This window comes from Odontesthes bonariensis, chromosome 11, assembly GCF_027942865.1.
Source record: "Odontesthes bonariensis isolate fOdoBon6 chromosome 11, fOdoBon6.hap1, whole genome shotgun sequence".
NCBI lineage: Eukaryota > Metazoa > Chordata > Actinopteri > Atheriniformes > Atherinopsidae > Odontesthes > Odontesthes bonariensis.
The window spans coordinates 29,170,729-29,198,098 of record NC_134516.1 but is presented as its reverse complement, the minus strand read 5'-3'; the positions used below and the strand labels follow the sequence as shown (position 1 = coordinate 29,198,098).

Sequence of the window (27,370 nt, the reverse complement as noted above, 5' to 3'; positions counted from 1 at the left end):
GCTTCACAGCTACATAAAATCACAAGAAGGCAATAAAATCATTAAAAAGAAAATAAAGAAATTAAAAAAAAAAAAAATAATAATAATCATTAAGTAATTAAAAAGTGAAGAGTGCAGATAAAATACTTTCAGGTGTCATATGCACAGCTAAATAGAACTGTTTTCAGCCTGGATTTAAACATTGTCAGAGTTGAGGCCTGTCTCACATCTTCTGGAAGACTGTTCCAGATTTTAGGGGCATAAAACTGAAACGCAGCCTCACCTAGTTTAGTCCTGACTCTGGGCCCCAGCAGGAGACCCCTCCCTGAGGTTCTCAGAGCCCGAGTTGGTTCATATGGCTCTAACATGTCAGAGATGTACTTTGGCGCTTCACCATGAAGAGACTTGTACTCAAGCAGAGCTGTTTTAAAGCTGCCGTCGGCAACTTTTTTTTAGTCATATTAGCTTGAACTGTCATGGGATTCTGGAAGTAGAATATTAAATAGGCTGTTTAGGAAAAATCCCGAATTCTGTAGCTCCCTCTGAAGCCTGTAATCGTGCTTGCAAAAATCGAGTGCTCCCAGCTGTTTTTAAACCAACGTTAGGTTTATTATTTATCTATTATCAGAGCAGAACAGTCACCAACCACGTCTTCCATGCTGAGCCTGAGTCTGACCCCAGCTTGTATGCGCGCACACTGGTGAGAACTCACGTGCACAACCTCGTCCACAGAGGGGGAGGGACCTGAAAGTTGTATCAGTTTGAATTTTCCGACTTTAGACTCGGAATTTTGAAAACCTGCCGACGGCAGCTTTAAAGTCTATTCTCTGAGCGACAGGAAGCCAGTGCAGAGACCTGAGCACTGGACTAATATGGTCGTATTTCCTGGTTTTAGTCAGGACTCGAGCAGCAGCGTTCTGGATGTACTGCAGCTGTCTTACAGCCCGTTTAGAGAGCCCAGTGAGCAGGCCGTTACAGTAGTCTCACCTGCTGGAGACAAACGCATGGATCAGTCTCTCTAAGTCTGGTTTAGACACTATTCCTTTGATTCTGGCAATGTGTTTTAGATGGTAAAAAGCTGCTGATGTTACAGATTTAATGTGGCTGTTAAAGTTCAGGTCTGAGTCCAATATTACCCCGAGATTTCTAACTTGATTATTAGGTTTTAGAGAGAGAGTCTCAAGGTGACTGATAACACTTTCTCTTTGTTTCTGTGGGCCACAGACAATGGGCCTCATGCAAGAACATTTTCGTATTTTTATTCTAAATTTCTCTCACTTTTTTCGTAAGAAGGTCTCGTACGAACACGCCACGTCAGATTCAACAAGCACTCATAACTTCGGAAAAAGTGTGTAAACGACCTGCGTAAATGAAATCACACCCGTGCGTATCAAAGTTCACGTGCACGAGGATAGTAGATTTGCATACTCCACGCCCAAAATTACACCATATAAGGCTGTGCTTCCTCTCTCCTGTGCCAGGAAGTGTTGAGTGTTGAGTCATGAGAAAGGCATCAAGGCGCAAAAAGAACAACTTTACGGGCTCTGAGACTGAAGTTCTGCTTTCAGAGATCAAAGGAAAATCTGTCATTTTTAGCAGTGTCAGCAGTGGAATTACGGGACCTGCTAAAGCGAAGAAATGGGAAGCAATTACGAGTGCTGTTAATACCATGTCACCGAAATAAAAAAATAAATGGTTTGATATGAAAATGGCTTAAAAAAAAACGTCTCCCACCTGGCCTTCAGCTCAGTGCGCTCCATGACAGCACGGCTGTTTTGATGCGTATATGTGTCTCGTGCTCCAATTATGATTGCAGTCCAGCCACGGGATGAAAGTCCCTCTTAATTTGCACTTGTGGGACAGCGGTGAATGGGTATTTGATGTACCATGGGTGATAAACTGATGAGAGCTTTGATGACCAAGGGGAGCGCACGGCTCACAGAGGACTGGGACACCCTCGATCTGTCTCCAATCTCCCTCTGAAAAGTTTCAGTGACCAAAAATCCAAGGATGTGTGGTGGAATTGGGTTTGATCGGCGTGTTTTTCTCTGGAGTTGTGGCTCTAGCAAGCTGCATATTAGCAGCAGCACAGTCCTTGGGAATCTTAATCGCGATGTCAGCCATTAGTCTGTCTCCACATGTTCTCTTCCAAGAGCCTGACGCACTAAGGCATCCAAAAGTAGCAAGTCAGCCGCTGGTTACGCTTCCCGTTATATACAGATTCAAACGAACCTTTAATTAGTGCACAATTTAAAGTGGAATTCACCCTTTAAACAACATCGTGCCCAATCACTATATTTGACCATAGTATAATAGTGAATTGTGCTGCCACTGGGTATTATGTCTTCATATTAAATATAAAACCTTTTCATTTTTTATAAATGGTGATTTGACGCGTCATGAAATTACCGGAAGAAAAAATAACAAACTACAACAATTCTAATTAGTCATAGTTTTACTTCATGCACGTAGTTCTAGCTGCTATAACAACCAAGTAATATCCTGGAACAATGCAAAAGGCAGAGAGAGAGCGATTCTGTTGTCAAGAACTTGGGAGCTAATGTGCCCTGTTAGCACTTAAGCACTTCGTGGATACTACTGAAACGTGAAGATTGTGACGACGTGACAAATTTGTTTTGTTTAGATCAACCACTCTCAGAGATCGCATGAAACACCGATGACGGTGTCTTAGCTCTGTGTTTCGGTAACCCAGCCTGACCGTCGGAGCCCAGTCCACTGACTCAGTAGCCAACAACGCGCTGGGGCAGCCTTCAAAACAAAGCCCAAACCGAGCCCGTATTACATTACTGTTGATTGGCATTTAACAACATAATACTTTACTGCACTACTACTAAACAGTTAGATTTCGTGCATACCTTTGACGAAGTGGTCACCGCAGACACGAGCATTTGCAAATTCAGCCCCTCCAGTCTGTAAACGTAGGTTAGCTATCCACTTTTTGCGGCGTTGTTCTGTGAGGTTTTTCCATTTCTCACCTCTATGGGCGATAACCTTAGGTACCCGATAGTAACCCTTTCCCTTCTCTCGGTTAGACCGATTGCAACATCCAAAAACGGCACAAAACTGAGGCATTTTGGGTAAAAAGTGGCAGACAAAACACAGTTGCCCACCACCTGGGTTCGCGCGCTTAGAAAAATACGGAAGTGACGTCAAGTGAAACCCTCCTATTAGAATTGTTGTAGTTTGTTATGTTTTCTTCCGGTGATTTCATGACGCGTCAAATCACCATTTATAAAAAATGAAAAGGTTTTGTATTTAATATGAAGACATAATACCCAGTGGCAGTACAATTCACTATTATATTATGGTCAAATATAGTGATTGGGCACGATGTTGTTTAAAGGGTGAATTCCACTTTAAGTTAAACAGAATAATGTCAGCATCACTATGGGGTATAATGTATATTTATTTATGTTTTCTTCAAAGTAAGTAAATATACAATCCATTAGTCAAGCAAACTTGACTGGAATAACAGCGGACAATTTAACGAAACTCCTACGACAGCTCTGGATCACTCGTAAATTCTGTTCGTACCTGAAAGAAAACGTAAAATACGAAAAGATTGGTGAATGCGCAAATTCTCTTAAATCACTCGTACGGACGATTTAAGAACAAATCTGTGCGTACGAACGCTTCTTGCATGAGGCCCAATGTGAGCTTGTACTTGAGCTCCCCCTACAGGAGAGCAGATAAATACAGATGGGAACAGGGTGCAGAGGTTTTTGTTCAGTGTTCACATGTGTTTGGATCACTGTGTTGACTCACAGCACAGAAATACCAGCCTTTATCTTCTGGCTGCAGATTCTTTACTGGGAATGTTCCTCTCTCAGCTTCAGTCTTGGTGGCTGAGAATTTGTCTTTGCTGAATTCTCCAAAGTCATGATCTGTTTTACCTGTAGCTGTGAACACGATAAGTTTCATAGTTTCTCCAGGCAGCTGTCTGTACCAGTACATCTGGTGATAGCCTCCACCCTTTGTGTGGTTACAGTGTATTGTTGCATTTTCACCCTGCTGCTCCCACAGTATGGGAGTCTGGTAGACATCACTTCCATCAACATGACCTGTGAGCACAACAGAGAAAGTTACCACAAATGAGCATTTTACCAGTTAACGGTTTCACCGGTGCAGACACCATCTAACTGCTGAAATGAATCAGCTGATAACATACTACTTTACCTTTGATCCAGTGAGCAAGCACCAATAAGCTGAGGAGCCGATGTCTGATAGAGGTCATGCTGTAAAACTCAGGCTCTCAGTTACAGTATCTCACTGTGTAGTCCCAGATATGAAGAGATGCAGGGAGGTGTGTCACTGCAAGGTGTGACCTTCTCTGATCCTGTCAACCAACAGGAGGCCACGTTTGTTATGTGGGAGGAGCTTAACTGAAGTGAACACAGCTGTGAAACCAGGAAGATTACACTGTGTGAAGTATGAATCAGCTGATGGAGAAGTTCCACCATGTGATCCGTTCTGATACTGACGTGCACACTTGTAACACTTTGAAATATTGGAATGAACATTTTTCTGTCCTTAACAAATATTCAAACACGTTAAACGGAGGCGGGTTCGTGTGTGGTCGGTACAGGAGTTCGTCAGTGTCTTTGGACATGTTGACGGAGCTGATGGTGCTTTAAAGACAGAGGCAGCTATACTATCTGATATACTACAGATATAGATATACTATCTGATATACTACAGATATAGATATACTATCTGATATACTACAGATATAGATATACTATCTGATATACTACAGATATAGATATACTATCTGATATACTACAGATATAGATGTACTATCTGATATACTACAGATATAGATATACTATCTGATATACTACAGATATAGATATACTATTTGGGGTTTGTCACAGAACTTCTGAGCTTTTTGTCTATTTTGTTTGTTTCACTGTCTGCACATTCACCAGTTTTCTTCACCGTGAAGTTGTTTGTGAATGACTCACCGTTGGTGTAGAAGACATCTTAATTCACACTGAAACAATCGCTACCTGTGAGGAAATGATAAATAATAAACATGATGATCCTGTAGAAGTCTGACATGAGTGCAGTCACTCTGACGTCAGCAATGAAACACAGGAGTGAAATCATGACAGGGTTTCTCCTTTTAAATGAACTGAGAGGGATTTTATGAGTCAACCGATGTGATGTCAAGAGAGGAGTGGCTTCCTGTGGCTGTAAAGCAGACTGATGGCTCCCATTGCTGCTGCAGTTATCCATCATTTACCTGCATTCTTAAACTTTTGCTTTTTCAGAAAACATGAAAAAGGCTCATTACAGTTTTTTAAAACCCAAAGTGCTGCCTTGTGTAGTGAGATCTTCAGCAGGTGTCCCAGAGCAGTTTTTTTCATTTTCATTCAAAACCACTGAAGTTGATAAGTCGTGTTCAGTTTTTGTAGAGTTCAGAGGGGATTTGTGTCATTGTGCATCTCGTGCAGCACAGATGATTTGTTTAAAAGCCTTGAAAAAAAAAACTTATAAAACTATGTTTCACAGAGTTTTGCAGATGTTGATACAGTCAGAAAAGTCTCAGCATCTATACTTGTGTTAAGGCTCAAATGAGATGAGTGAGGTTTAAAGAGGAATGAAGAGGATGAAGAAACACCATCACTGTAACTGATGAAGTGGAAGGAGGGAGTGGCTTCACATATTCTTGCTGCTGTAGATTGCCTTCCTGGATGTATAAATCGTGCTAAAGTGAGACACCAAGTTAAAGTGAACAGAAACAGAGTTACAGAAGTGTGCTGCGAATGCATCAAACTGAAAGGCAACCACATAGCAGCTGCTTTGGGAGCCTGCAGAAAAAAACTGGTGTGCAGTTTTTGTAGAGTTCAGAGGGGATTTGTGTCATTGTGCTTCTGGTGCTGCACAGTAGTAAACTGCACTGTAATTCACTCCTGCATCTGGGATGTGCACAGATCCATTCTTTGCTGCGTCTCCACCCAAATCTCCAGCGAGACTGAAACCATCTTTATATTTGTCTTCCAATGTGACAGCTTTGTAGTTCAAATATCCAATGAGTTTCATAGCTGTGTCTCCAGGTGACTGCTGGTAGCAGAGCATCACTCTGTAGTCACTTTTACTGTGGCTGCAGAAAATCTGCATTTCGTCACCAGGATTTCTGATGAGATCAGAGGGAGACTGACGGACCTCAAGACCCAGACTAACAGCTGGAAACAGAAAGACAATAGAACATTTTAGATAATGAGAAATGGTAAATGTCATGAATTTAGTGATTTCAGACAAATTATTGTAATGTACTTTAACCGGGCCGACAGTTGTCCATTACTGCAGTGATACATTTCTGTGGCTTATCTGTCATCAATGCCCACCCAAAAGAATTTTAAGACCCAAAGAGACAATTTACAGCATCAAGCAGTTGGTTGTACTCACGTTATGTCATCATCACTGAAGGGCATCATCTTCATTCAAAACTGAGAGATGCAATGGCTTTCTGCAAGCTGTATATCAAGCTGTTGAAGTTAGTTAAAGGCTTTCACAAACTACTGAAACAGGTGTTACTCTGCACCGGTCTGGTAAGGATCCGACTGCCACGGGTTCCGTATTCTGTACATTAAGGGGGGTTCTGTGTGATGTCACAGGGGGCTCAGCGAATAAATTAGAACATTCTGGGGTTCTAATTCTGCTCTAAGAGAAAGGGTCATGGAGTAAAGAGGTTTTTAAATCAAAACAAACATTTCTGTCCAGGCTTCTCATGTGGGAAGCTGAAAATCTGCTTTACTTGTACACACTCGTTCAGGTTCACAGTTCACACCAGTGAGCAGCTAACAACTACGTAAGAAAACAGCGTTATATAGTGGCTGTAGTGGCTATCTTACGTTCTTTTCTTCTTTCTTTGTTTCTTACTCTTTGAACCACTCTTGAGAAATGACATGAGACCACATTACTCGTTGAGCTGGCTGTGTGCCGACACAGACGGTAAAACGACTGTGTTGCTCCGCCATCTTCTCATTTATTTTTTACACATGGTTAACAACAAAAAACTTCACTTCCTGCTTTCTCTACGTAAACTGCATTCAACGTCAACGGAAACACAGATGGCTCTAAATTCAAAGCATACGTGAACTTATTCCTCCAACAACATCAGCACAAATCAGTGCAACTAACTAAACAATAATAAATGGCGCTTACATTCCGGCCCCTAATTGTTACTGCTGGGACATAACAATTACATTTCTACACATTAAAGCGTCATTTATCTGAAACACTGAATATGTAATGAACTTACTTTTGTTCCCTTCGTTTACATGAACCATCATAAATTTCTTCACATAAACAGTACTTCAGATATACATCTATCCAACATTATCTTAATTCAACAATCACCCAAGTTTAGTGTGTAGCAGAAATCACATGCTCTAAACACAAGTGTATCACACACAGACTAAGAACTTATTCATCCATTTCAAACAATAAACACAACTTATCTATTGGTCTTTCCAAAAGACTAGTTTTAGTTTTCACAAAGACACGTCTCACAAGACCTTTTGCATCAGAAACAACCTTTTCAACTTTTCCCATCAACCATCAACTTCTTGGTGCGCTGTCGTCCACTATGAGAACGACATCTCCTTCCTTTAGATTTTTCCTGATTTCAGGCCACTTCTGCCTCTCCTGCAGAAGCGGCAGGTACTCCTTAGTCCAACGCTTCCAGAAGATGTCAGACAGGTATTGTACCTGTTTCCACCTCTTCTTGGCATACAAGTCCTCTTTCTGAAACACTCCAGGAGGCAGCACAGGTTGTCTTTTCAGAAGAAGTAAATGGTTAGGTGTGAGAGCCTCAATGTCATGTGGATCATTTGACACTCTTGTTATTGGTCTACCATTTACAATAGCCTCGACTTCACAAAACAACGTGTGGAGACGTTCATCATCAAGAGGCTGCTGTTTCAGAATCTGGTTAAGAATTCTCCTCACAGAACGAATCTGCCTCTCCCAGATGCCTCCAAAATGTGATCCTGCTGGTGGATTGAATATCGAAGTGATTCCTTTCTGCATGAGCATATTTGAGATTTTTGACTGATTCCAACCTTTGATTGCTTCACGCATTTCTTTCTCTGCACCCACCAGATTTGTGCCATTATCTGACCTCATTATAGACACCTGGCCTCTCCTGGCTATAAATCGTCTGATGGCATTTATGCAGGAATCAGTTTCAAGAGAATTAGCAACCTCTAGATGAATTGCTCTGACTGCAAGACATGTGAACAAGACCCCATACCTCTTGACCACACTCCGCCCACACTTGACCTCAAAAGGTCTGAAATAGTCTATTCCTACACTGGTGAATGGAGGGTTGTCTGGTGTCAGACGATCTTGTGGCAGATTTGCCACTCTCTGTTCACCAGGTTTTGCTGATATCTTTCTGCATATTACACACTTTGAAAGTATCTTTCTAAGAGCTGAGTCTGCTTGTGGAACCCAGAATCTTTCTCTTAGCTTGGGCAATGTATAATTCCTTCCACTGTGTCCTGTTTCTTGGTGAACATGTTTGAGGATCAAGGGTGACACATGATGGTTGTTAGGAAGGATCACAGGATGTTTAGCATCTACTGGAAGTGCGGACTGATGCAGCCTTCCTCCTACTCTTAAAATCCCATCCTGCACAACAGGATCAAGCTTGATGAGATGACTTGTCACCTTTCTGAAGAGTCATCAGTTCATCAGAAAAGCCTTGCTTTTGACACAGTTTGATCATTTCAATCTCCCCCATTGCAATATCTTCAGCAGTGAGCAAAGAGCCACCCATTGCTGTTTTGAACTTTTGCATCTGGTTTCTCAGTTTTCCTTTCATGACTCAGTTTCTCACTTGCTTGTGATGTGAGTAATTTGTGATGTGTGCTCAGTTTGTGGAGCAGTTGTTTCAACTTCATCATCCAGGAAACTGCTCTTGTTAATCTGTGCCATTCTGAATAGTGACAAATGAGCTTGCTAAGTGTATCCTCATATGCATTTGTAGCATTCACACTCACTGCAGCTTTAACTTCTACATCATCTTTCTGTACCTCTTTGATAACAGGTGAAACTGGCCAGAGTTTCTCATCTTCCTTCAGAAAATCTGGCCCACCAGTCCAGTCCTGACACTTTATGAATGTGTCTGCATTCATACCTCTGGATGCATGGTTGGCTGGATTCAGCTCAGAGTTCACATACATCCCCTGACTTGGCTTAGTGTTGTCTCTGATAAGCGACACTCTGTTGGCTACAAAAGTTTTAAATCTAGCATTTTCACTAGCAATATATCTCAACACAGTGGTACTGTCAGACCAAAACATGGATTCTTCCAGTGGCATTTGCAGCTCTTTTTTCATAAGCCTGTCCATTTTCACAGCGACAGCAGCAGCTGCCAATTCCAGTCTCAGAATTGTCGTTTGCTTTAACGGAGACACTCTGGACTTCCAGATGATGAATGAACAGTGAACTGAACCCTACTCCATAACCTTTCTCACTTGCGTCTGCGAAGTGGTGCATTTGTGCAGATGTGACTTTTCCAAAACCAGCTGGTTTTAGACATCTGTCCACTGTGAAACCATGAAGTTTGGCTAAATCCAAAATCCACTTTTGTGACTTTTGAGCGAGTTCAGCAGGGATAACTTCATCCCATGAGACTTTCCTGCCACACAACTCCTGCAGGATCATTTTAGCTGGAAGGATGACAGGTGACAAAAACCCTAGCGGGTCATGTACAGCACTTACAAATGACTGGATGCCAGGTCTAGTCTGTTGTGTATTCTTTGCATTAATTCTGACCTTGAATACATCTGACTCTGTACACCAGTTCACTCCAAGGACTCTTTCGTCAGGTAATGCATCATGACTAAGGTCCAAATCCTTAACCTCTTTTTCTCTTTCTGACTCAGGAATGGAGGCTAGAACAGTCCTGCTATTACTCATCCATTTTGTAAGATGAAATCCTCCACTCTCACACAGTGCTGTCAAGTCCCTGACCACATCAACTGCTTGGCTTTCATCTGACACTGACAAAAGGCAATCATCTACATAAAAATTGTGCCTAATTGCTTTAACTGCAGGATGTGCCATTTTGTCCTTAGCATCCCCAGCTGTCTTTCTTAGTGCAAAGTTGGCACAGCTTGGGGAGGATGTCGCCCCAAACAGATGCACAGCCATTCTGTGTTCTTTCAAGGGCTCATTCAGGTTTCCATTTGGCCACCAGAGGAATCGCAGGAGGTCTTGATCCTCTGGTGGTACTCTTACTTGGTGGTACATTGCCTCGATGTCTGACATTAAAGCAATGTGGTCATGTCTGAATCTTGTTAACACTCCTATTAGTGGATTTGTTAAATCTGGTCCTTGTAAAAGTTCCGCGTTCAATGACTTGCGCTGAAATGATGCTGCACAGTCAAAAACTACGCGAAGTTTCCCTTTTTGGGGATGATATACCCCGTGATGAGGTATGTACCACACTCTATCATTGTTAGACACAGTCTCTTCCTTTGGTACTTCCACCGCATACTCTTTACTGATTAGGTCAGACATGACTCTCTGATACTCTTTATGAAAGTCTTTGTTTTTGACAAGTTTCCTTTTCAGGTTTTCTGCTCTCTGAACGACTACACTGTAGTTGTCAGGCATCTTGACAGCTTTGTTTCTTAAGGGAAGACCTATGCAATAGTGTCCATCAACCTTTTTCACTGTCTCACTAACAGAGTCCATAAACTGTATGTCTTCCTGTGACATTTCTTGCTTTTCCTCACTAGCTTTCTCTGGAAAGTCATAGTTAAACTGTTGTACAAGCAATTATTATAGTAATGTACTTTAACTGGGCCGACAGTTGTCCATTACTGCAGTGATACATTTCTGTGGCTTATCTGTCATCAATGCCCACCCAAAAGAATGATTCTTTTTTTTATTTTATTTTATTTATTGACATTCAGAAACAAACATTCACATCCGGTACATGTGCATACATCTTACATCTCTTGTTTGTCCTAAATGCCAAAGTGGTATTTTTATTTTATGTCTAAACGATAACAAAAAAAAGAACCAAACAACAACAAAAACACACAAGAATATGTACAAAGTGGGGAGTGATCCTTTTTATATGGCATAGTTATTGATCTGTAAAAATAAAATCAGGCCTATGGGGCGTGACATAGTTGACCCAGTTTTCCCAGTATGAGGTGAATTTCTCCAGTTTAAAATGAACAAATGCTGTTATTCTCTCCATTTTATATCTGTCCATTGTGATGTCCATCCAGATGTTGACAGTTGGGCTCTCTTGTGATAGCCATTTCCTGGTGATATTCTTTTTGCAAGCCATTAGCTGGATATTTATGAGGTGCTTATCTCTTTTCAGCCATCCCTCAGGTATGTGTCCGAAAAACATAGTCTTAATGTCGAGGGGTATTTCACATTTGAAGATGTCCTGTAGGGCGTTGTGTATCTTTTTCCAATAGTCCTTCATGAGCGGGCAGTCCCAGAAAATGTGATAATGGTTTGCATTTTGATTTCCACAGTTCCTCCAGCAGACTGAGGAGTTATTGTCATAGTGAGATTTCTGGGAGGGTGTAATAAAGCACCTAATCAGGCTTTTCCAGCCAAACTCCCTCCACTTCTGTGAGCTGGTACACATCCATTGATACCTCCATATTGTTGTCCATTCTTCTTCAGATATAATTATTCCTCCTTCCTTCTCCCATTTTGTTTTAATATATGAAGTTGAATGTGATTTCAAATTCGACAGACTCTTATGTAAGCATGAAACAGTTCTATCAATAGTTTCTGAATTATAGGCTTTTGTAAACAGTTCAATCAAACATGTGCCAGTCTTTGTTACATTTTTCATCTTCGTATCAACGTAGTGCCGCAGCTGCAGATATCCATAGAAGTCTTGTTTTTCTAATAAATGTGTCCTTTTAAGCGTTTCAAAACTGAGCATTTTTCCATCTTTCATTACCCTGCATAAGGCTGTTATACCCTTAGCTATCCAATCTTTGAATCTAGAGTCCAACTTATTAGGTGTAAACTCTGAGTCATAGGCGCACCATTTAAGAACTGTAATATCACTCTCGAGTTTATGTTCCTTTATGATAGACCCAAAAGAATTTTAAGACCCAAAGAGACAATTTACAGCATCGAGCAGTTGGTTGTACTCACGTTATGTCATCATCACTGAAGGCCATCATCTTCATTCAACACTGAGAGATGCAATGGATGTCTGCAAGCTGTATATCAACAGTGTTGAAGTTAGTTAAAGGCTTTCACAAACTACTGAAACAGGTGTTACTCTGCACCGGTCTGGTAAGGATCCGACTGCCACGGGTTCCGTATTCTGTACATTAAGGGGGGTTCTGTGTGATGTCACAGGGGGCTCAGCGAATAAATTAGAACATTCTGGGGTTCTAATTCTGCACTAAGAGAAAGGGTCATGGAGTAAAGAGGTTTTTAAATCAAAACAAACATTTCTGTCCAGGCTTCTCATGTGGGAAGCTGAAAATCTGCTTTACTTGTACACACTCGTTCAGGTTCACAGTTCACACCAGTGAGCAGCTAACAACTACGTGAAAACAGCGTTATAGTGGCCATCCCCCTCTATATTCTCACCATTATCTGTTGGACAACCCATAATAAAAGTGGTGGTTCTTTTGACTCCAGGGATTCATTTGATGTTGATCCAAAACCTTCTAAGTACATCAGTCGGGCAGAGAACTTGAAACTGTTGATGAACTTGCTTCGAGACAACAGCTGAAACATCCAGTTTGAAACGTTCTACGTCTTCAAGGTTTGCATCTAAATGTTTGATGTTCAACTACGTTGTCAACATTCAATACGAATGACTGGAATGTTTATTTAAAAAGGGAAACTGGGCCGCGAGAGGTCACCCAGCCTTGTGCAACAAAGTTGTTAAATACTGATCTCTTAAATCAGTACCATTCCAAACCGGTAAAATAAAAAAAATAAAAGAAAGTTTTAAAATTTTTTTTTTTTTTCTTTAAATTTTAAAAAAAGACATGGAAATCAGGAATTCTTTAATTTCACTCGCTCCTACACTCGATTCTATACTTGGAAACTGCATAGATTGCATTATAGGAGGCCGATTGTGCACGTTTATTTTTTTCAATGATGACTGTCTGTCATCATATCCTAATTATCCTAATTTGTAAAAGCGTCTGCTAAATGTAATATAAAAGAAGTGAATGCATGTAGAAATACCCCCACCCTCAGTGTCTGTTGAACGTAAAGTACAAAAAAAGTAGCTCATTTCGACTGTTTGCTTCTCTTCTTTGTACAGATCAGGTGGAGTCTGGCTGACTGTCACTGAGAGAGGAACCTGTGGCTTTTAAGATTAAGATTAAGAGTCTCATGCTCTACCGACTGAGCTAGCCGGGCTAATCACATGTGATAAAACATGCCTTCCGAAAAAAAAGACAAGATAAAACAAGCCAAGTCAACTTTCAGAGATTTAGAATGACATCAGAACACATTCCTCCTTTTCAACCTCTACCTACTCCACTCGACTGGATCCCACTCAGCTGTTAGGGTTTTCCATGAGGTAATACCACCTGGCACCAGGTGGTACATTTTTAGCACCGACTCGGTCGGGGTCGAGTTGAGTTGAGCCGAAAATGTGACATCTACAGACTGCAGGCCACTGATTGGCCAGGGAGTGATGTCACTGGATGAGTCATGAAAGCCACTCCTTAACAAGAACCGGCAACAGCAACAGTTGGATTTGATGTATTCCGTGATCGTCAACGAGGTGGATTGCTAGACGCAAAGACATAGACCAAGCAGCAGGTATACCTTTGCCTCGATGTCCTAAATTGTTGTGTCATGTTTGTGTCACATAAGACTGACATCACAGGACTTTTGGACCTCCTTGCTATAACGACCCCACCCACATTGAGGTGGTTGTGAGTAAGTACTGGTGGAAAAGAGCTTAATGTTGCAGGAGAACTGCCTCATCGCACATCAGAATTAATAATAATAATAATACATTTTATTTATAGGCACCTTTCATAGGCACTCAAGGGGGGTATTCCTAGAAAGTAGCTAAAGAAAGCCAGGCTGTAGCCGGAAAGCGTCGCTTGAACTAACACCATCTTCCAATTAAGCCTCAAGTCGTTCCATGAAGCCAGCTCAGCTGCATCTCAGTGAGGCTAATCCAAGCGAGGCTTACATAGCCTGGCTAAGTGCGAGTGTACGAGGAACGTAAGAAGCCCTGACGAGTGGATTGTGGAAAAACAGAGATGGCAGAAAAGGAGAGCAAGACAAGAGCTTTTATTTTTTCGGCAGCTGAACAAATAATGCTTATGGAGCTGCATGAGGATTTTAAAAGTTCATCACCAGAAATGGTAATACAGCTGTGATCAATAAAGCGAGGAAACGGCATGGCTAACAACTGCAGACAGACTAAATAAGTTATGAAAGTTTCATACCATTGTTAATTGTTAGACATTTATTTTACTGTCCTCATGTATTTATGCTCTCCTCTTTGTGTTATAATGTGTTTACATAAAGCATGCTGAATTGTCTCTGTATGAGATGTACAGCACAAATATACTGGCCCTGCTCACTTTATTAATAACCCAATAATCGACACGCATCATCATACTTTGTGACCATATTATCCTGAGTGTGTGACCCAGATATTAATTTTTCACTGTTACATCTCAACAGGAGCAATCTTAACAGCCAAAAGCGTACCTGGCAGCAGGTGAAGGTAAAGTACAGAAAAATATTTCAGAGTGGTAAGTAGCCTTTGAAGAAATGTGTTTGTCCAATAAAGAGAGCACCAAACTAGATATGGAATACAAGAAACTGAAAATAAAAAAGATCAAGCTAGAGATTATGAAACTGGAGAGGGATGTTAGTATAAATTCAGAAAAAGGAGAATTTCATGTTGTGAACGGTATTTAATTCTGGTTTCTCTCCACAGCTTGAGAAACATGTAATAATAATTAAACAATTCAACACAACTTGAACTCAAACTTGTCATTATTGTACGGTTCATGCAAAGTGTTAGAAATGTGTTTTTTACATTTATATTCACAGTGGGGTGCCATGACCTAAACGTGTGGAAAGTTATAAATCATCTCTGTCCATTTAGCCTTCTTACACTTGCTCTGACTTAAACTGCTACTGTGTCAATGCTAAATTATGAAAAGAAGTTCTAACTCAAAGGTCACAACAATAAGGATCAAAGGAAATATGTGTCCCTGTACAGGTCCCTCACTGTGTCAGGAGAAAATGAGTCCTTTCAGGCACTAGAACCTGCAGGGACTCAACGAAGAAAAGACTTGAGCCTGAAAAGTGGTCCACAAGACAAAATGTATGAAATATGAACTATACTATTAATTTAAGATGGCTCAGTCAGAAGTCAGCCATGGTGCCTGAGAAGTTTAAGCAATGAACCTGTATTTAATTTGGCCAAAGGTCATTTCTATCCGTGCCCTTGTTTTAGCATGTGCATGTGCATGTGCATGTGCATGTGCATGTGCATGTGCATGTGCATGTGCATGTGCATGTGCATGCTTCTTTCTGAACACAACACGCAGAGTGGACACATCATGGCTGGGACAGCAGCAGCAGCCACAAACACGTCCAAACTTTCTGTATTCAGCAGATGTGGAATATAGCTGATGTATCACTTTTTAAAGAAAGTCCACCAAAACTTTGGACACATTCTGAGTCTCCACAAAAGAAGAAGAAATGTTGTTGAAAAGTCAGTTTGTCATTTTATCGAGGTCTCTCTGCTCTTTGTGTAACTTGGATATTCTACATCTGAAATGATTCTTTATAAAGTATTTTATTCAAATAAAACGATAACCTCTGATCTGAAGACAGCTGATTTAGTGCCGGTCACATGATCACATCATTTACAGGATTAAAAACATGTTAGATTTGTACAAAAGAGCCTCAGATTACCAACACTGATTATTTTAGATCTAAAGAAATGAATGATCACTTTTCTTTGTGGGACACGTTTCCATCAAAGTGTGAGACGATATGAATGTATGAATGAATGAATGAATGAATGAATGAATGAATGAATGAATGAATGAATGAATGAGTTCAGAGTTGGTTCAAACAGCTCTTCAACATGTTGAACTCATCAGTTACAGAGGAAACGGAGAGGTCATTTAAGGGCTGTAAATCATCTTTAATGGTGCCACATGTGTTCAGTTTGTCTTTGTTACCATAACTGGACAAACACTGATGATCAGGACTGAATAAATGTTACTGATCCATGTTCAGTTCAGCTCTAATGTAACTAATATCTGCTGGAACTGTGACGGAAGGGGACTCTTCATTTATGGTGATATCGCCCTCTTGTGGTGTAAATATAAACTGCATGATGTCAGTTTCATGATGCAGAAACTCCGTGAAGAAAATAAATGTGGAAATATATAGACTTTCTCATCTTTTTGTTGAAGCTCCAACCTCCATCATATCATAAAGATCTCATCCATTCTTTCCCTGTTCCTGCTGCACACACCTGTTGTAGTATAAGCAGCAGGATATCAGAGTCTCCTGAGGTGACACCACAGTCTGTAATACAGATGTTGGTCAATTGTTCAGAACAACATACTCACACTCACACACGCACCAAATGAAGCACAAGCTGTGTTTGTGGAACCAACAGGAGGCCGTTGATGTCTGCAGTGATTTTAGTGACATTAAGACTCATTAGAGCGGAGTTATTGAATATTTCTGGAGCAGGTGTTGCAGCCGGCTGCACATGGAGACTAATGTTATTTCTCCTGCTCCAAGGACAGCTCATTTGGATTCAAATGAGCTTATTGTTTATCTCGCCACAGATGGAGAGAGGTGGGATTTGATCTGGAACAACGCTTCATTTTGGAGGTGTTTATTCAGTAAATGCGAATCTGTCAAAATGTCTCTTTTTAGGTGTGTTGAATCAGTTTTTTGGGGTTGAGGAGTGAACCCTCAGAAAGAAAATTACGCTTAAAAACATGGAGCCTCTTGTGTTTGTTCTTGTGGACAACTTTCCTGTGAGCTGAAACATTTCAGAGTTCTCCTCAGACTGGATTCAGTGGGCATAAAGGTGTCTTTAACAGAGGGAACGAGGATTTATCTCTGTGCTTCACCCCGGCAGAAGCAGCCAGCGAGGGGGCGGGGCTTGTTCCAAACGCTCAGCTGCTCTCCCATTGGTTATTACTTATGACGTCAGAGACGGACAAAGTTCCTACTGGCTCCTGAAGCCGGTGTAGCGGAAGTGGTTCTGGAGGCAGCAGCGACACTTGTAATGTTCACAGCTTCTGTTTGACACCTCAGAGTTTATAAAACTCATACAACACTATCAGAACACATGGTCACCATAGGAACCTTTATAAGTTCAGGCTTTCTAAAGTAACGGGACACACACACATCAGTCCAATCCAGATGTTTTTCTCATCTTTTCATAGTTTCCTGTTTTGCCTTCATAACTCAGATGGAATCAGTCAGTGAAAAACACAGCAGGCTGTGAGAGAAAGTAAAGGTGTTCACCAGACCAACCAAGGCTGAACCTGAGGGATGTATCACTGAAATTACTGAGCACATCATCAGACAGGAGAAGAAGAAGCCCATTTTCACTGATATCAGCATCAGACAGCAGACCTGGAGGTGCTTTTCTCTCTCCAGCTGGCCTTCACTCCTCTGTGTCTTCTCTCCAACCATCTTTGTCCCAACCATTGCATCTGTGGTGTTCAGCACATCTGCAGCATCAGGCCCGCTGGCTCCGTTCTGCTCGTCTTCTGCAGACGGAGCTTTTTCATGGCAGGAAACCATCCAGTGAGTCAGGATTCTGCAGGAACCACTGGAAGACTTTCACTTCCTCCTTTAGTTGAACGCTTCATCAAACTGACATCATGCAGTTCCTCTATTCGCCACCAGAGGGAGACACATCTCCATCAATGCAGAGTCCCGCTCAGTATTACTGACAGTACTTCACAGCCACTGAGAGGACACATTTAAATCAGTAACATACAAAGAAATGATTTCTATATTTGAGCCAGGCTTCCACCTCCATATAAGACACACACTGTGTCCTCATACAACAAGCAGCTCTCCTGTCTGAGCTTCACATCTTTACAGTTAGCATCAGCACACACAGCATGTTGATGAAGATTCTCACTCATCCAGGTCATGGTAATCCTAAGAGCTCACATCCTCTGGCCTAAAAGGCCTCTAGCAAAGAGCCAGATAAGACCAGAGCCACCCACTCTCCAGATAAAAGGCCTTATGAGCTGCTGAAGTTCTTCAGGTAAATAAGTTTATATTAGTTTCTCTTTTGGTCAGAGGCTCTGGTGCTCTGGAGTTACACCAAGTGTTTCTGAATGTTAGCTGCAACACCTTTAAAACCTGTTTTATCTCCATGCAAACAACAGATAATCCTAACTGTCCTGTAGTTCGTAATGTGTCAGATCTCCATTTATTCCATCTCTTTCGCTGCAGTTTTAAAGCTTCATTACATTTGTTTTGTTGTTGAACCACCAAACCAGCTCAGAAGACACAGTATTTAATGGCTATCAGGTTGAGTGGAGGATGTAAATGAACAAGTGGTTCCCTTCAAGCAAGTAAGAACATTCATCTTGAAAATCAACAGATATCAGCTCGCTGCACTTTTGCATGAAAGGATAACAAATCCAAGCCTGCAATTGTTATTAAGTTTTAAACAAGAGGCACAAGACTGAAGCGTTGAAACAGACAATTATAGCAGATAATAAAACACTTGTGATCTGTGGTGAGTTCAACATGGACCTCTTAAAGGTACATACTCCTAAACAAACTTGTGATTTTTTGGCTGCGTTATACGGTAGAGGCTTGTATCCACTGATCACAAAGCCGAGCAGAGGAGCCACAGATAGTGCAACATTAACTGACAACATTTTTACACATTCCTTGGACACTGGTATAAATAGTGGTTTGGTAATAAGTGATGTAAGTGATCATTCAGCTGTATTTGCAACATTTAATGATCAGCTACAGAGGAAGAAAACAGAAAAGCGTAGATATGAAAGGGTAAGGACTGTTAAAGCAATTAATGCTTCAGAAATGAGCTTTAAAACAAGAGTGGAATGAGTTTCATACAGATGAAGTAAACACTGCAGACAATTCATTCTTCAACTGTTATTTATCTCTCTATGATAAACACTGTCCAACAGTTTTATGTTCACATAAGCATAGTTATGCTGAGAAACCTCGGATAACAAAGGCATTAAAAAATGCATGTAAGAAGAAAAATAAACTTTATGGAGACTTCATCAAAACTAGAACAGAGGTTGCTGAAAAACGCTGAGATGTACAAAAACAGGCTGACCAACATGTTGAGGCAAGCAAAGAAGCAACATTATGATAAAATGTTACAAATAAATCAAAATAATATGAAGCGCCCATGGAACATCCTAAATAATGTAATGGTGAATAAGCCTTGATCACCAGATCAACCTAAGTGTTTCATAAAGGACAATAAGGTGTTTGGCCATCTGACTGAAGCGGCTGATGAATGTAACTCAGTACAGCGGCTCGTGAATCCTCTGGTGCACGTTGAGCATCGTCATGCTCTTGAATTCCTTCCCGCAGTCGTCACATTTCATGAGGTCCCTCATTTCCACGAGGTTCTCCTGGTGCTCCTTCAGGGCGGACGGGTACTGGAAGTGTTTGCCGCAGTTTGAGCACCACACGGGTATCTTCAGCGACGACCCCTGTTGGTGGTCGGTGCCGCTCACTTCTGCTCTTGACTCTTTTCTCCAAAAGAAACGGGTGCTCTTCTTCTGGCAAATGGCGTAAATCTGGTGTCTTTTCAGCCGTGCATGTGTTTAAAATGCTCGCTGCAGTGGATGCAGTGATAGGGCCGATCGTCCGTGTGGCACTGTGTGTATCTGTTCAGTGTTCTGACACAATCAAATGCTTTAGAGCTAACGGGGCACACTTTGAGGGCTTTCTTTGCCACGTTTTGAACAGGTGCAGATGGGCTCTCCTCAGACATCCCAGGAGGTGTTTCTAGATGAGCTTCCTTTGTGTCGCTGTCACAGTTCTGAGCGGCAGCGCCTGCCAGAATCTGCTCCAGCGTCTTGCTCTGCAGTGTGTCCTTAAAACATCTGAGGAAACTGGACAAGTGGAGGACAAAAGAAGAAGTGTCAGACCTAAAAAACTATCTACAGAAGATGAACAATATCTGAAAGTGATGTCCTTAAGAAAGAGGAAAAAATCCAGCAAAGACCTGACACAGGAGCTGAGAGATGCATCTGGACCTTCAGCTGATCCATCGGCTGTTGGCCCGAGCCTCATCAGAGATGGGCTCCATGGAAGGGTGGCTGTCAGGAAGCCGTTCTTAAGGAAGGGAAACAGTAAGCGTTGTTTCTAAGTGCTTGTTAAAATGATTATTTAAGATACTAATTATTGTTTTTTAGGCGATGTGAAAACCGTTTGCTGTGACTTTCAAATCTGCTTCAAAAACTGGACGTGTTTCTTCAGATAAACTCCTGACCAGCTGTGAAAAAGCAGTGAAAATGTCTGGCCTGTAGAAACTTTGTGATGTCATACAAGATCAGAGATGACATCGATTGTGATGTCACTACAGTGATGACATCACAGCTTTGTGAAGGCTTCTGTTCTGTCTCTTCTGGTCTGTGGTTCCAACCACAGATTCTGGATGGAAGTGAAGTCCGGATTCCAGAATGTTGATTTGTGTTCTCTGTTAATCTCTGGACGACTTCAGCTGATTACTTCCTGTCACTGTCACGTTGGAAGGTCCACTTCTGCCAGTTTTTCAGCAGCCAGTATCATGTTTTCCACCAGCAGTGTTTCCCAAGACAGAATAATGTCAGTTATTTTTTAAAATCTGACAGGGAACCAGGGAAGGAAGGACAAGAGGCAGGGAGGTGGGCAGCCACTGTGTGGCCTGGTGTGGGAATAATCACCTCAGCTGCTGATTTTAGGAGGAGCACCAATAAGCCAAACAGCGTCTCCATCCCAGGAGAAGAGGTGGCTGAGGAACACCTGGGAGTTTACCTGCTGCATATCTCTTCTAAGTCTGTGGTGCAGAGTGCATCTTTCTTCAGCAGCATCTGCTGTGGCAGCAGCATCAGAGCCAGCGACTCAAAGGAACTGAGCAAACTGCTAAAGAAGGCTGGCTCTGACCTGGGGACTGCTTTGGAGCTGTGTTTGATGAGCACTCACTTCTTTTTTTTTTTTTTTTCCTTGTCCTGTCCAGCATTATGGCAGCAGAATTGTAATCTGAATACCGTTTATGCCAAACACATTTGCTATACCAAGGGAAGCTTTATGAATGTAAAGCTCCCCTTGATGCCCATCAACTCCTTATTTTCATTTATTTATTTTTGTTACAATACTTAACATGATGTGATGGGACAGAGAGAGAGGGAGAGCGAACAAGGGAAAAAAAAGAACAGAAATATGAAGAGACAAACATAGAAAACAATGAAAAATCAGAAAACCAGCTGCTACACCTTTAAAAACAAAACTGAAGACAATCCAAGGCTTTTGTGGGGAATCCAGCCTTAGAGGCACCAGGAGCACCTGTAAGCAGACAAGCAGAGAACAAACACACAAACAAAAAAGCACAAGCAGCAGCAATCACACGGCAACCTTCCATCAAGGAATCGAATCCTGTTCCTCCGCTTGACAGGCTGATTGTAACCTTTGACCATTGAAGAAGATACAGAATGTGTTGCTTGACTGTCGTGCCAATTCTGAGAATACAAGCTGTGAGAGTATCACTGAAAAATTGACAAAAAAACACGTTGCTAAAATCCTTTCATTGTCAAGCATTTGCATGACTGAGAGCGTAAATTGACTGTGGAAGGGGTTCCATGGTGTAAAGGTCAGCACTCTGGACTCTGAATCCAGTGATCCGAGTTCAAATCTCGGTGGAACCTTCAGGTGTGTTCTGTCATGGTTGTGTAGTGGTTATCACGTTCGCGTAACACGTGAAAGGTCCTCAGTTCGAAACTGGGCGGAAACATTACTTGCTCCTCCATTATTTATTTCATCCTTGTGTGAAGATGTATGACTGCACGTTAATGATAGCAACATCAACATATTCATAACTATGGATAGGAGGGGAGCCTCATCCGCTATTCTGGACATGTAAAGTCAATTTTTGCAGGTTTTTAAAAGATTTTCCGATGCTGTTGTTTGAAACGGACTTTGGCGAATCCCTAGCTGCTGAGCGAAAATGGCAACCTTCCATCAAGGAATCGAACCCTGTTCCTCCGCTTGACAGGCGGATTCTAACCTTTGACCATTGAAGAAGTTACAGAATGTGTTGCTTGACTGTCGTGCCAATTCTGAGAATACAAGCTGTAAGAGTATCACTGAAAAATTGACAAAAAAACACGTTGCTAAAATCCTTCCATTGTCGAGCATTTGCATGACTGAGAGCGTAAATTGACTGTGGAAGGGGTTCCATGGTGTAAAGGTCAGCACTCTGGACTCTGAATCCAGTGATCCGAGTTCAAATCTCGGTGGAACCTGCAGGTGTGTGCTGTCATGGTTGTGTTCTGGAAAGAAGTTGAGTTGAGTAGGCTAGTCAGTTGTGAAATGACACCAGAGTGCACGATTGATCAATTCCAGCTGAGAGGATCTGTGGTATGTGACGTCACACCTCTGTGTTGCAAGTTGGATCTTTTTTGGTTTCTTCTTGCATATTCATTTACGATGCTTCTATTTATCTATGGTTTCCCAGAGGAGTGTTTTACAATCCCACTTCTGACTCAATTTGTTGCGACTTCACAAACTCTCGCTATAAACAAAATTTTGGAAAACTTACCTCATTCTTTGGCTTCAGGAACACTAGTGAATAGGCATGGCTTCAGTTTCCGTAGTGTAGTGGTTATCACATTCACCTCACACGCGAAAGGTCCTCAGTTCGAAACTGGGCGGAAACATTACTTGTTCCTCCTTTATTTATTTCATCCTTGTGTGAAGATGTATGACTGCACGTTAATGATAGCAACATCAACATATTCATAATTATGGATAGGAGGGGAGCTTCATCTGCTATTCTTGACATGTAAAGTCAATTTTTTCAGGTTTTCAAAAGATTTTCAGATGCTATGGTGTGAAACAGACTTAGCATCCTCTGCATCATTGTCCAGAAGCTTCCACAAGTTAATACCTGTGGGGGGGGGCACATTACAGATTACAGAATATATTTTCAATTACATCAATGTGGCATGAGATTGTGTCTTACCTGTGGAAGCTTCAGCAGGTGCTGGCTGTGGTGCTGCCGATGTAGACGGTTCTGATGTTGTTGCCTTCATCAATGCCGCACATTCCCCTTTCAGGCGTTTTACCGCCGTGTCACAGTTGTTGGGACTGAAATCCAAGTGTCTTAAATCTGGGATCCAGTGGATTAAAGGACTTCCTTCCCTGGTTACCTGTCAGATTTTATTACTCATTTTAAAAGCTTTGAATAGTTGGACGGTTGCCTCTGTCTATGATCTGTGAACTCCTTACTCCCCTGATTGCTGCTCACACGGCCCACTGTTTAATATAACTGACCTGTTCATTAGATGGAAATGAATCCCTGCATACTCCTAAAAATCACTTTATTTTGAGGCTTTTTCTTCAAATTAAAACCCCACTTTCATAATTACTCGGGACTCTTTGTAAAATGCAAATAAAACCAGAAAGATATGATCTTAGAACTATTAAAAAGTTCTATCTAATTAGAAATAGTGCAAGTTCGGTGCCATCTGTTGGTTTCCTTAGCGAGGAAATAGTTTTTGAATTGCTCTGTATGAATGAATTGGATTCATTCTGAATTCATTCTGAACAGTATTATAATTACAATGAATTGAACTCCAATTGGCCTAAATTGGACTTTATTACTGAAGTGCCCTGAGATGACATTTGTTGTAATTGTAATAGTTTATTTTGGCAACATTTTAAACAAACTGACATTATTCTGTCTTGGAAAACACTGCTGGTGGAAAACATGATACTGGCTGCTGAAAAACTGGCAGAAGTGGACCTTCCAACGTGACAGTGACAGGAAGTAATCAGCTGAAGTCGTCCAGAGATTAACAGAGAACACAAATCAACATTCTGGAATCTGGACTTCACTTCCATCCAGAATCTGTGGTTGGAACCACAGACCAGAAGAGACAGAACAGAAGGCTTCACAAAGCTGTGATGTCATCACTGTAGTGACATCACAAGCGATGTCATCTGTGATCTTGTTTGACATCACAAAGTTTCTACAGGCCAGACATTTTCACTGCTTTTTCACAGCTGGTCAGGAGTTTATCTGAAGAAACACGTCCAAGTTTTGAAGCAGATTCGAAAGTCACAACAAACGGTTTTCACATCGCCTAAAACAGTAATTACTGTCTTAAATAATCATTTTAACAAGCGCTTAGAGAGAACGCTTACTTACTATCTTAAAAAGTAATTTTGATTTACAAACAACAAGCTAAATTTTTTTTGTTTTTTTGCTGTGGCTTAGTTGGTCAAAGTGCCTGTCTTGTAAACAGGAGATCCTGGGTTCAAATCCCAGCAGTGTCTGTGGGCCTTCAGAGCAAGCTATAACTTAGCATATAAAACAGTTTATTATCAGCTTTCTACTAAATCCTTTTCACTGGTCCACTTAATGAAAGTGCGTATAAATAGCACACAGCTTCTAAAGTCTCATTTATGCCTATTTTATACTTTCAGAGTGTAATTTTCCTCCGTTCACATAACAAGTCAAATGGTTAGGGTACAGTACGGTGGAGGTTCTCCTCCTGTCACACTGCATAACATCAAAATGAACGTACAAACCGTGAAATAGTCAGAGTTAGAGTAAAAGCTGAGGGCAGGACGTCATTTCCTTGAAATTTGTAGCGGAAAATAATACGCAAAAGCATAAAAAAGCCTTGTAAAAACACGGTAAATGACTTGGCGTGTAATAAGTACACCGCTTCAAGAGATCTGGCTGTAACTGGCAAAAGTGACTTCCTCATGAACACCAGGATCTGAGTTGAAAACCCAACAATATCTGCAAAATATGATGAAGTTTTGAACCAATTGGAGGCACTTCTACTCATGGCTTTAACTATTCTTGAGGTACAGAATCACAAAAACCACTTCCTGAAGTGGATCCAGTTCCTGCTCTTTATTCTTTCATCAGTTATCTGAACCATGTGGCGCTGTGGCTTAGTTGGTCAAAGTGCCTGTCTAGTAAACAGGATATCCTGGGTTCAAATCCCAGCAGTGCCTGAGGGCCTTCAGAGCTGACTATGACTTAGCATGATAAACTGGCACTGCATGAAAAGAGGGATTTCTGGATGTGTGTGGCCTCTTACATGTCCGCATACGTTAAGCCCCTGCATTTGCGGTGGTAAAAGTGAAAACTTGGCCCAAGTTGTCGCAAATTGACCTGGGAACTGCTCCCCCATGACCCCCTCCCCTACTTAGGAGAGCCTTTAATATGTAAATGCCAGTGATTAGGTCGGGAGCTGCCACAGTCATTTTCAAGTGAGGTGGGCAGCATAGACATAATATAGGTAGACGCCCCATTGACTGCTTCAGCCCGTTGCCGTGACGTAAAACGTCGCCGCCATATTGCTACGGGGGTCATTTGGACCAGAGGTCTGTCTAACAAGCGCAAGTTGCCGGGAGCATCGTTTTTTCTAGATAAAAATCACGATTGTCTTACATTTTGCAATCGATTTCACTGAGTCGTTTTTACATTCAATGGTGTATGATCTACGTGGAGTACCCCCCAAAAGATTTGTCTCAATGTTTGAATCTTTGAATCTCGCTAATTAGGCTCTAACCTCCACACATGTGCATATGTCTATAATAATCGCTGATAGTCGTTCACTTTTCTTGTACTCCCAAAGCTCGTGCACAAATCTAAACTATCGAAATGGTGCTTCTTTAGCTACTACGTATTGACCATCATTAAGAGAAATAGCCTACAAATCAAATAGTGAGACACTGGCAGTCAGTCTGTTTTTTATAGTTGCGTTTCAAATATGTGCATTGAGAAACCACCTTGAACAATGCAATTTACAATAAACAACATTACAAAAAAAGACAATGGTGAACAAACATCAAAACAGCTGCAGCTTTCTATAGCAGTAAAGTATGCATATCTCAAAATATTTAAATAGTCTAATATAAATACCATAATATATAATATAATATAATGACTCAGTATTATGTATTATGTGATGGAATAACATACGTATATATATACAGTCAAGCCCGAAATTATTCATACCCCTGGCAAATTTTGACTTAAATGTACTTTTATTCAACCAGCAATTTTATTTTTGACCGGAAACGACACAGGCGTCTCCCAGGAGATAATACAAAGATGTACAAGAGGCATCATTGTGGAAAAAAATATTCCTCAGCTTTTATTCACATTTAAACAAAAAGTGTCATGTCCAAAATGATTCATACCCTTCTCAATAATTAATAGAAAAGCCTTTATTGCCTTTAGTTTCCGTATTATCTCCCGGGAGATGCCTGTGTCATTTACGGTCAAAAATAAAATTGTTGGTTGAATAAAAGTACATTTAAGTCAAAATTTGCAAGGGGTATGAATAATTTCGGGCTTGACTATACATATATATATACAATCATGCTCATAAGATTTTCACATCCAAGCAACAGTGCAATTGACAATAAAAATTAATTTCCCAAACAAAAACTTCTGATACAGAAGACAAATGTAAACAAACATCAAAACACCTGCTGCTATTATAAATAAATACCATAATATTTCAATAGTTTAATTCTAATACACATATAGTAATATAAAATATAATAATTTAAATATGTATGTATATATAAGCTTGTGTCTAGGCTTGTATCTTGGAGCTAGAACCCTTTAAAAAGTATGGTTTTGCTAAGCCTTTTTTGGCTGTTGCCACTCTGTAATTCCAGTGTTTTGAGTCTGGCTGGTGCAGCCTGAGTTTGTGAAATGTGGACACAACCAATGACAACAGTGAAAAGTGGTGGTTGTATATACCAAACTATGTGTCCTGAATAGAGTCCTGCACTGGAGCCCGAGGCCCGTGGGGCCCGACGGCCCTGAAAACAATTGAACGCAGCAGCAGCTGCTCTGCCCCGCGCCAGCACCTCCCTTATATAGGCATACGGACTCACACAGTCCTCCGACATGTCTTAAACACAGATGAGCTGGCTGAAGTAGTCCCAGTAGCAACAACAAAGCAAGGCTGCTCAATTTCTCCATTGATAAAATAAATTCACAACTCTACAACGTAAAAATTCATGTAGAATATAGCATATACTTTGTTGTCCACAGTAGTAGATCAACCCTCATCTTACTTTGAAGCTCACAGCTCCCTGAAGTGACGTCGACGCAGCTTTAGCATCACCGAAG

General features: G+C 41.2%; 4 non-coding genes across 4 annotated transcripts; all 4 read left to right on the top strand.

Moving 5' to 3' along the window:
• The first annotated feature begins 21,833 nt into the window (after positions 1 to 21,833).
• Positions 21,834 to 21,905, top strand: trnaq-cug (transfer RNA glutamine (anticodon CUG)). The gene has a single exon. It is a non-coding gene; the product is annotated as a tRNA-Gln (tRNA).
• Positions 21,906 to 22,430: 525 nt separating this feature from the next.
• Positions 22,431 to 22,502, top strand: trnaq-cug (transfer RNA glutamine (anticodon CUG)). The gene has a single exon. It is a non-coding gene; the product is annotated as a tRNA-Gln (tRNA).
• A 341-nt stretch (positions 22,503 to 22,843) lies between these two features.
• trnav-cac (transfer RNA valine (anticodon CAC)) lies at positions 22,844 to 22,916 on the top strand. Its single transcript has one exon. It is a non-coding gene; the product is annotated as a tRNA-Val (tRNA).
• A 2,240-nt stretch (positions 22,917 to 25,156) lies between these two features.
• On the top strand, positions 25,157 to 25,230 carry trnat-agu (transfer RNA threonine (anticodon AGU)). Its single transcript has one exon. It is a non-coding gene; the product is annotated as a tRNA-Thr (tRNA).
• The last annotated feature ends 2,140 nt before the right edge of the window (positions 25,231 to 27,370 follow it).